An 11,750-nucleotide genomic window follows, 5' to 3' on the forward strand; every position below is an offset into this window, starting at 1 on the left:
GGGAGCCGCTCACGCCCTGCCTCCAACTGGGAGCAGCAGCAGTGGAACAAGAGGATATCCCATGTTGCCTTGCTCACCGCCACAAACTTGACCTTATTCCTCTGTATGTGCATGCATTTTTTGGATTTTTTTCCCATCAGACTTGTTGACCTGGTGCACTAGACAACTGCCTAGTTTGCCTATATGTTTGAAAGCCTGGAGAGCCGCTGCCAGTCAGTGTTGACAATATTGGGCTAGATGGACCAATAGTCTGACTTGGTATAAGGCAGCTTCTGATGTCTTATGAGCTGCCCCTGAAGGAGTGAAGACTCATAGACCTAAACCTTTAAAAGCAGAGCAACTCAAAATATCAGATTCCTCTGTGATGTTTTGCCAACTCATTTTCTTTCCTGTAAAGTGCGCTTAACTTTATTTTTCAGCGTTCCTAGAGATGTCTGAATTCTCTCTATAGATATCAACCAAGTAGATGCTGTGTTCAAAGTGCTGATATTAACCTTTGAAGGATTAAATGGGATACAGCATGAAATCTGACCGTCTTGGGGTCTCCAGAAGGCCATGTCCACTTGCCCCCAACTAGTGATTGGTGATTTACTGGCTTTTGTGCAGTTTCCCTCCATTCTAAAAGGTTGAAATGCCTCTCTTAAGGCCTACTTAAAGGAAGACCTTTAAGCTAAAATATGCTGGCATTTTGGCTATTTTGGCTCTTCTCCTTTTGCCTTTGCCCCCCACCCCCGAATATGCCCCTCAAGAGCTGCTCTGAAATGGAAATTGGCTGCTGGGCTGAAAGATGTTCAGTACCCACATATATGAACTCTAACATGTGAGATCCTTCTCCATGTATCCCTGTCATGTGAGAGCTTGGTAGGTGCCAACTAGAGCAATGACTTTTTTAGTTGTAGCACCTGGGTTATGAAATGCCTGGGCGTCTTCTTCAGAGAGCTTCCTGTGTTCTCTCGTGTCAGGTGAAAACATTTTTATTCCAAGATTTTTTAAATCTTAAATATTTTTAGTACTTTTCTGGTTGCTATGCTGATATCTGCTGCTGGTGGGTTTATTCTTTTTTGTTTTGCTAATGTACTTTTAGATTTTATGGTTTAAATTTTTATCTCATAAATCACCCATGTGTGTTACTGGGTGATACGTATATAAATACTGAAAGTCAATAACGACCAAAAGGCGCCTGGTCTACTGCAGCAGAATGAGGTAGTAGCTATTAGGTTACATTTGGTCACATTTTTTCACACTTCTCTATGTGAAGAATTTACTCCAAACAGCCTGGAGTAGAATCTTTTTTCATTGGAATGTTATTTTTGCAGGGAGTATTTTATGTGGGGGTGGGGAGAGACATTCTAAAATAGGATCCACCATCTGAAGTGGTACACTCTATTTTTATAGGTGGAAGGGTGCTGTTGCACTCATGTCTTACTTGTGAGTTTCCCACGGGCAGCTAGTTGGCCGCTGTGTGAACAGAATACTGGACTAGATGGACCTTGGTGTGAACCCGCAGGGTTATTATATTCTTATTCTGCATTTGTAGATCAGGCTGATCTTTTGATGGCACATCTTCCCCCTCCCCAACACCCACACCAAATATAATAGATCCTAGCTTCAAGGCTTCTAATAATTGCTGTTACTAGAGAGGTTCCCCACTACCACCAAGTGCAAACCCTAAGACCCTTCTTCGTTGTATAAAACACAGCCTGCTAGCGGCTAAGATGACAGGGCCCTGGTGTACACATACAGCTGAAGACGGAATGAACTGCTGCCATTTCAGGCTGTTGGTTACATGACCTTGAACTCACCTCTGTGAAGAGAAAAATAGCACAACAGAGTGCTTCTAGTTTTTAGTCCTGAAGACTGTAAATAAATAAGCTGTGTGATATGGCATAGTGTCGGGACTGCTCCCATTTGTGCAACACCGCTCTTAAGGAGTAGAAGGGGTTGCCGGACCTGAACCTTCGCCATGAGCTACAAAGCTCGATGCGTGATCTTGGACAGGTCATTGCGCATCTCTCACCCTAACCTAATTCACACGACTCTGTGATGATAAAATGGAGGGAGACGGGAGGGAGTCCATGCCACCCTGACCTCCTTGCCAGGAGAAGAGTGGAATTATTGCGTGGATGCTCCATTATGTTCATTGAGCCTACTCCCAGGTAAGTGTACATAACCTTGCATCCCGATCCTAGGCACACCTAAGCCCATTGATTTCAACGGCCACTCTTTTGATACCAGACGTCGAAATTTATCAATAATTGGGAGCCTTTGACGCCTTCGGTAATTTATTATAGCATTTTCACCCCTCTTCAGCTGAAAAAGGCTCCCAGAGGTGCGGAGGCTCAAGGCCAACTGGAACCCGGACCGTTTCTCCTACTATTATCAGGCCTGGGATGGGGTGGTCGTGGTGGAGGTTATTCACTCAAACAAGGAAAAGCACAATGCTTCATTCTAGTTTATGTATGTTTATTTTTATTTATTTATTTGTTTGTTTATTTATTTATTACACTTATATACCGCTCCCATAGCCAGGGCTCTCTGGGCGGTTTACAGAGAGCCCTTCGAACTGAAAACAGGTTTCAGGGGCCGGGCCGGGATTGGTAAATGTTGGTCCCCCTCCCAAACCGACACAATGGCCAATTCGGGGTAATGAGAAAGATCGGCATGCCTAGTCTGCGGAGCTTCTCTCTCTCTCTCCCTCCCTCTCCACAGCGCTCTGCTCATAGGCGCCAGGCACCGACAAGTCGTACCCTCCCCTCCCCTGCCGGTAGCTAGTCTGCCTCTCGCTCAGACCGCGCCCGGCCTTCCGCCTTGTCATTGATTCTAGCAGGCTGCAGTGACAGAAGTGACCACTAGAAGGCCTGGAGAACACAAATGCGAGCTAAACGTAACATTCGCGGGGGGCGGGGGGCGGGAAAGTCGGGCGCGTTCACGGAATGGTGTTTGCTGTATGAGGTTTTATCTCCGGCCCTTTACCCAGATGGTGCGCTCCATTCTCCCCTTTTCAAAGATGGTGCGCTCCATTCTCTCGTGTTTTTGCTCCGCGCCCTATTCCGCCCCTTCCATTGCACCTTGAAGGGAGGGGGGGGGAGGAACTTGGTATGAAAGACCAGGAATGTCCCGCCTTAGCAGGGTATGCTGTGATTAGCCAAGGAAGTATGCGAAATGTGCTCTGATTGGTCGGTAGGCGCGGTTTGGGGGTCCCGCCTCCCGCTGAGGGACAGGCCTGGCTGTGCTGGGCTGTAGTTTGACTGAGGGACGGGCCCGGCGAGGGAACGGACAAGGGTAAGGATGTGCGTTGTTAAGGAGGGGGCTTCGCGGGGAGGGTTCTTCGGCCAAGAGGGCTTTCGGATACGTGAGGGGGCGCCTGTGAAGAAGGAAAGGTGTTGGTAAGCCTGAGCTGAGGATAGCAGAAGAGCCCAGGCGTCCTGGTATCCAGCGCTTCCCCCCCCGCCCCCACCCCACGGGAACAAGCTTCCTGCCTGTCTGCACATGTAGAAAACCCGGCCGGGGTTGCCTGGATACAAAACACGTAGGAAGGTGCAGCAGTTTGCCCCCGAGGCGTGCAGCCGAGAGGGACTGTCAGCTGGCCCGAGAGCCAGGGTTGCCTCAATGGAGTTCTACATTGTAACTAAGTTACAGTTTTCCTGAACACACTTCGAGTTTCTCTTCTCTCACGTAGGAAACGGGGCAGGAAGGAATTAAGCAAATGTTCGTGCTCAGCAGTGTTATGCTATGATTGGTGAAATGTTATGGAACATTAGAAGACAACTCGATAGGTTTTATAGTCCAAGACCCACTTTAGACGCCACTTATTCCCATTGTACTGAGTCCCATGGCTTTTGTCTGTTGGCCTCTTGCTTCTCCTGATGCCAGTAAGCTAGGAGAGTGTGGTGGCAGGTTAGCTCTGTGTTCTCGTTGATGGGAGGATTAGTTTCACTACTGATGTTGACCTTTGTTTTCCTTTGTTGTGTAGGTATTGAGGGTAGCTTGGTAGCAACACCCAAATGCCTCATAGGAGAGGAAACTGGTTTTCCTGTCTTTCTGAATGGCATCTACCATCTCTCCAGTGATGTCAGCTCTACTGCTTTCTTAGGCTGAGAAACGGGGTGGGGGAACCACCCCACTTTGCATCGATCTTTCTTTTACACTATGTTCAGTGTTCTGATGTCTTGAGGGGTCCCATCTCTCCTGGCTACAGCTTCTTTTTCTGAGATTAGGTGGTGTTTCTCTGTACTTTTGCTGGATCATGCTTGGCTCTGTAATAGGGTCTTTCTCTTTGTTGTTGTTGTTGTTGTTGTTGTTGTTGTTGCTATAACAGAAAAAAACATCTGTGGCCTAGTTCCTATTGAACAATTGGACCCTACTTCCACTTCAGCCTTCACTTTGGGGATGCTGTAAGGCTAACTACATCCTATTTAGATCAAGAAGGGTACAGAGCTCCCCCCATCCACTCCATGCCACTTGGGCAGAGGGCTAGGGTAGGCACTTGGCACATACGTTGTGCTTGACAGGCCTAACCTATAGCCAGAGCTGAGTGAAATCTGACTACTGAACTCACAAGTGTTTAACTCTGAGAATCTCAGTGGTTGGCTTTTAAAATGCAAGTACTTAACCCTTATGGTTGCCAAGAGGAACTTGCAAATGAATGAAGGTGATTTCTAGAAAGTTCAGATGAGACGTATGGAAGGGCTTCACAGTGATCAAAGGGTGGGAAATTAGTATCTTGCATAGTTTTCAAACCTCCTTTGCTAGCCACTTAAACCTGATCATTATTCCATACTTCTTGACAGATTCTTTGAAACTTTGAATGTTGGAGGCAGAATATTTGTGAAAAAAGGGCAAATATGGTGAAATGTCCATAAATAATTTTGATAACAGCATATGGGTATCTTTGGAGGATATACACTTAGTCCATGGTTTAATAGTACTGGTGAGATGAGCTGCCCATTCCATTCAAGTGTGTACAACAGCCTTCTTCAGCCTGGTGTCCTCCAGGCGTGTTGGACTAAACCTTCCAGTATCTGCAGCTATGCTGGCTGGGGATACTGGAAGTTGTACTCCAACATGCCTGGAGGGCACCAGGTTGGGGAAGGCCAGTTATAAGGTAGCGCACCCTTTCTTACAGGCCTGCCAATTCACACTCTTCCCACCTGGTGTCTCTAGACCCTCATTCATTTTTCACCAAGAGGTCACTGGTCACCAGTTCCTGAAGCAAGAAACTGCACCCACTGTAGCGAGAGGTCCCATTTGTTATCTTCTCTTGCTGAACCCAGGGAGCAGCTACTGGGAAGAGCTCTGGTGATGCTTCTAGCTGTCTTTTCCATTCTTAATATTTGTTCATCAGAGTAGTAAAACATAATAGCTTAGCTGGAGTCCTAAAATGTTACTACCCCACTCCACCATCATAATGATGGTAGTGAAGTTAAGAACTTTGCTTCCATAAGCTTTATTTGCCTAGCATATAGCCACCATATGCTTTATTTGCCTAGGATATAGCCACTGTCTGTTATAATGTACTTATAGTATTAGAAAGAATAACTAGGCTAGCTGGGCTGTAGCTCTGCTGATAAGGATTTGAGGGTAATTGTGGATCACAAATTGAATACGGTCTGCTGCAAAAAAAAGCATTTTTGGATGATACATTTTTTTGGTGATACATAAATTGTTCTGTGCAAAGCATTTGAAATAGTATCTCTTGTTAATATGCAGGAGTAATATACAAGATAGTACTCTCCCATCTATTCCTTGCTATCACCTTAACAACTTCCTGTTATTTCCCTTCACCTTTGTCCTCCAAGCACAGATAGTAAGCCATTTGGGCAGGATCTACTTCACATGCAAGGTCCTTGCTGTGTCTCACATAGGCACCAAATAAATGTTAAATAATAGTACTGGTAGCAATGATAGCTGTGGATGCTAAATTATAAGAGTGATGTTGGGAGTGACACATACTCCAAAAGAAATACATGATCTAGAATTTAGGCTACAATCCTAACTTGGGAGTAAGTCCTCTTGAACGCAAGATCTCTTTACTTCCAAGTAAACATGAATATAGGATTGGAGTGCTGCAGATAGGTAGAGACTAAAGAAATATGTTCATCGCCAAATTACAGGGAGTGCAAGATCAGTTTTAATATTTTAAAAGTCAAGCAATTGTGCTTTTAAAAAATAGGAAATAAAGGGATTGGTTAAAATTTAGAAAGCTAATCCTTAGCTATAAAAACAATGGTGATATGGAGCCAGTTGTCTAACGAATTTATGGCCATCTTCATTGGAGGGTTTAAGAGGCTTGGCAAGCATCTTTCCAGTTGTTTAAGACTAAGTAAAGTTATTCTATCTTAATACGGAGGATTTGCTATAGATATCTATTTGAGGGCTCCAGTTATTTGTGGCTTAGTATTTTAACACAGATTTGAGTCAATTGCTGTGAAATCTTTAGTTTAGTATGGAATGTCAACAAAACTGAGAGTACAGCTACACAAGGGATTTATAGAGCAGATCTGTGAAGTTATCTGACCCTTTCCAAAATTATACATTGTGCTTCAAGCAAAACAAATTTTGAAATGTCAAGGATGCTTCACAATGTTCAAGGTCAGAGGTGTTGGTATCTCCAAATGAATTGCCTTATAGGTAAAATTTTATATTTTTAAATAAAAAAACTTAGAGCACATTTTTGACAACTATAGCCAGCCCTATAAAATATCTTACTTGTAATATTTATCTTATGGTGGGACTTGTCAACACTTTGTCTCCTATATGTCTTCTGTCTAGACAAATTTAAATCCAGCACTACTGTGTCTTGGCACGAAACAAGCATTTAAAGTTAATTGGAAGGCCTATAAATGTCTAAAGTCTTGGTAGGCTGAGGCTTTGGAGAGTGATTATGTTCTAAATAGTTGTTTGAAAAGGAACCATGATAGGAATATAGTGCAATCAGGTCTTAAATTGGATAAAATCAGTTGAGGGTAAGTTTTGGTCTCTTTGGCACACTTTGGGAGAGAAGTAACTGTAAAGTAGTGCAATGGTCTCTAGGAGCTGAAAATGATGGGATGAGCTAGACCACAGTAGAGCTTGGCATATGAAATTAGGGCCAATATTGCTTTGAAAATAGAAGTGTTGGAAGGGAAGAGGGCAGCACTTAAACTCTGGAATGCTTTGCCCTGTAGCTTGGCTGAGCTATTCTTTAGTGTAGAGCAGTCATGGTTTGGCTGAGTTCCTTTGCTGTCCCACCCTCTAGGGAACACCCTGTAGCCAGTTTCTCTACTCTGAATCAACTTGCAAAGGCATGCTCCACCCTGATTCCAGAACAGAGATGTTGGAGGCTCCCTTGCTGGAAGGGCTTCTGCTGTGACTGCCCCTTCCACTTGCACGTTCTCATAGTCTGGTTTGGGGTGGGTGGGGGGAAATGGAACACATAGTCTGGAGAAATGCTAGGATCTTGTGCCCTGTTAATTTCCCAAGGATTCTTTTCTTTAAGAAGGAACCATGTCCTTGGAGCTAAAGAATACATCAAGATATTTTATTGTGTGGGTTTTCTGCTTTTTGGATGCCTTTGCTCCTATAGTTATATAGCTTATTTTCTAATTATGTGTATGTGCAAGGCCTTCTAGGCTGGACTGTCACTTTCCATTTTTTTTAAAGCATTAGTTTATTTGCATATTTATCAGATACTATTTACTTGCTTGTTGCTCAAGTTTGATTTAGTTGGCCTTTTCTTGAAGGAAGGGCTTTGGGACATGTATTTTCCATTGTGCATTTTTGTAATGCACACATGTGTCAGTGTTCTGGAGCAGGGAACACTATTGAGCATGAGGAAAGGGCAACTAAAATGATTAAGGGGCTGGAGCAGCATCTCTCCTATGAGGGAAGGTTACAACAGCTGCTATTGTTTAGCTTGAAAAAAAGGAGGCTAAGGGGAGATATGATAGAGGTGTACAAAATTATGCATGCTGTGGAGAATGTGGCTAGGGAGACATTTTTCTCCCTCTCTCAAAATACTAGAACCTGGGGTCATCCCATGAAGCTGATTGGTGGGAGATTCAGGACAAATAAAAGGAAGTACTTCTTCACACAGCACATAGTTAAATTATGGAATTCACTACCACAAGATGTAGCGATGGCCACCAATTTGGATGGCTATAAAAGGGGTTGGATAAATTCTTGGAGAAGGCTAACAATGGCTACTAGCCCTGATGGTTGTGTGTGATCTCCAGTATTCAAGGCAATAAGCCTGTGTGGCACAGGTGGAGATTCAGTGTAGTGTAGTGTATAGTGTAGTGTGTAGTGACAGCACAAATGCCCGGTTGGTGGCCCAGCTACGCCCCTATCTGGACAGGGATAACCTGGCTTCAGTTGTCCATGCTCTGGTAACCTCCAAGTTAGATTACTGCAATGCACTCTACGTAGGGCTGCCCGGTTTGGAAGCTGCAGCTCATGCAAAATGCAGCGGCCAGATTGATTTCAGGAACCAGAAGGTTTGACCATATAACATCTGCTCTGGTCCGCTTGCACTGGCTGCCTGTATGTTTCCAAGCCCAATTCAAGGTGCTGGTTTTGACCTATAAAGCCTTACATGGCTTGGGACCACAATACCTGATGGATCGCCTCTCCCGACGTGAATATACCCGGTCACTACTACGTTCAACATCTAAGGTCCTCCTCCGGGTGCCTACTCCGAGAGAGGCTCGGAGTGTGGCAACGAGGGACAGGGCCTTTTCGGTGGTGGCCCCCAGACTATGGAACGGTCTCCCTGACGAGGCTCGCCTGGCACCTACGCTGCTATCTTTCCGGCGCCAGGTTAAGACTTTCCTCTTTGCCCAGGCATGTAGCGGCACATCTTAATTACCCACATGTTTAGTTTTTTAACAGTTTTTAATGCTTTATGTGTGTATGTTCTGTGTTTTAGAATTTTAAATTTTGTATACTCGTTTTTATCTTAATTTAAGAATTTCTGTAAACCGCCCAGAGAGCCCTGGCTACGGGGGTGGTATATAAGTGTAATAAATAAATAAATAAATAAATAAATATAAGTTCCAAGATTCAACCCCTGGTATTTTGAGGTGATGGGAAAGAATTTCCTTTGCCTATAAGCCACTGCCATTCAGAGGAGACAGTATTCAACCTGATGGACAAATATCTAGTATAAGATAGATGAACGATAAGATATGAACATCCAGAAATGACGGTGCCGGGATTTGTAATCCAACACATCTGGAGGACACCAGGTTGGGGAAGGCTGCACTAATTAATTTTAGCAACCCAAAAAAACTTTGCTTGATATGCTGACAGCCACTCATGTGTTTCAATAGAGTTCAACTCTCTTCCACTAAGGTTGTTTGAGGCATCTTCAGTTTCACTGTCACTTATTAGTTCCATTTTACACTGAGATTTATATATATATTTCAGTGAAGTATATGTATTCTCTCACATACCTGCTAGGGTTAATCAACTGAAATACATTAATTACAAGTTTGAAACTGTGAAGCTTACCTAATATTGTGTTTACAATTGGCATCCATTCATAGTTACTAGTGAACGTCTGATATGGAAATTTTACGTGGAAAAATAAAAGCACTGGATTATTTTCTATGGAATGTGACTGGGGAGGAACAATAAATACCCCCTCTCCCTCCACAGCCTCCAGTTGGCCAGCAATGTTGGTTTAATTTCCAAAATATATTTTAGGGGCAAAGTGCTCTCCTGCTTTAATATTCTAGCAGCATACTATGTGGTGTTTTTTTTAAAAAAAAAGTGGTAAACACGGTAGACTTGCAACAATGCTCCACCATTTGCTTCCCCCCACCCCACTTTAGTTATTCTGTATTCTTTCCTTCTTCAGTACTGGAATGCACTCCCCTGATTTGTTTTTTAGTGTGTGCATTTGCATTTTTTGGTGGACAGAAGTATTACAGCTGCACTTTTTCCTGGAGCCTGAGCTCTGAAATCTTCATTAGTGCAGGACTCATAGAACAAATACATTCATACACCATTCCACAGATAAAAGCAGCTTTTGGTTTAGTAAGGCAGTTAAACAAGTGTGTGATACTAGCAGCGGAAGGGAGTCTTCACATAATAATTCAACCTGTGGACTATCATGGACTGGTAGAATTCAAATGATACAACAAGCCAACTAAATTTGCCTGATTAATGAATTTCTTTGTATCCTCTTTATCTTTCCTCCCCCTGGGTTAATAAAAGATTTGCAAAGACTGGAAATTTCCAAACTTGTTCGCAACTTTTTTGATAATTTTATTAAGCAAAAAATGTATACAGTGGTTGACCAAAGTATCATTCAATTAAATCACAGTTTGAAAATTAAAATATAAACCTCCTTCTTTATATCTCCCAATTTCTTAATTGCTTCAGTTCATCTTCATAGCAGCTTAGGACATCTAGAATAATCTCTCTTCAGTAGACAGTAAAACGTCTGTGTGATACAGCCTCTAATTTGAATTCAGCAATAGACTTTGTGTGTTTGGCAGAAAATTCCAGCACCCTATAAGCCTTTCAGCAAGCAAGACTAGAAAGTTGTGGTTTCAGATCAAACTCGGTATAGTAAGGACAGGACATAAGATCAGCTATGATGTGGCAAAGGGGTAGAAAACCACATACATACTCTTACATTCCCCATTTTGTTTTTTTCTTTCTGTCGTTCACTCATGGAGATCTCCAAAAATAAGACATCATTGAAAGTTTAGGCACATCTAGAGGGCTTGAGCTGACCACGCCTTACTGAGATGATTATACATGTTTGTTTTATTTTATTTATTTATTTATTTATTACATTTTTATACCGCCCAATAGCCATAGCACAGCAACTCCCATGTATAGAGGCAGGGAATTCTATAGGAGGGGGGCCACCACATTGAAGGCTCTTACCCTGGTGGACTCCAAACAGATGATAGGTCTATGTGGAACCACCAGGAGCATGCCCTTGGATGACCTCAGTGACTTCAGTAACTAGGCTGGTTGGTAGGGGAGAAGGCACTCTCTCAGGTATCCTGGTCCCAAGTTGTTTAGGGCTTTGTACACAAGTACAACAACCTTAAACCTGGCCCGGTAGTGAATAGGCAGCCCGTGCAGTTCCCTCAGCAACGGAGTTACGTGCTGAAAAGGGGCAGTTCCAGACAACAGCTGAGCTGCAGCATTCTGCACTAGCTCCAGCTTCTAGCCCCACATAGAGCGCATTGCAGTAATCCAATCTTAAGGTTACTAATCCTTGTACCACCGTGGCCAAGCTGTCCCTGTCCAGGAGACGCCGTAGGTGGTGAACCAGCCAAAGCTGATAAAAGGCACTCTGAGCCACAATGGCCACTTGAGCCTCCAGAGACAGAAATAGATCTAAGAGTACCCCAAACTACGGACCTGATCTTTAAGAGGGAGTCCAACCCCATCCAGAACAAACAATGTGCCTATCTCCCAGAGTTATCTGGCCCAGCAAGTATTGTCTTCTAGATTCCATAGTTCAGCAATAAAGTTTGCTGTGTTGTATTTCCAAGCAAAGCCCAGTGTGATACAGTGCACACACATCTGTGCAGCATACTTGTCTGTTAAAGTGTTTGGGACCTGCACCCACTAATTGCCTGAGAAATCTCAAGTTTCTGCAACAGAGCAAAATGTTCCCAAGAGTTACAATGGGTAGCCATTTGGTCATATGTGGTAAGAACAGTCTTCTTGAAAAGCTTTTATAAACTACCAAAAGGTGTGTTCTCTTCCTTTCTCTCTTCTTTTCAGGCTATTCGTGTGACCCA

The sequence above is a fragment of the Elgaria multicarinata genome, chromosome 3 (assembly GCF_023053635.1).
Source record: "Elgaria multicarinata webbii isolate HBS135686 ecotype San Diego chromosome 3, rElgMul1.1.pri, whole genome shotgun sequence".
Lineage (NCBI taxonomy): Eukaryota > Metazoa > Chordata > Lepidosauria > Squamata > Anguidae > Elgaria > Elgaria multicarinata.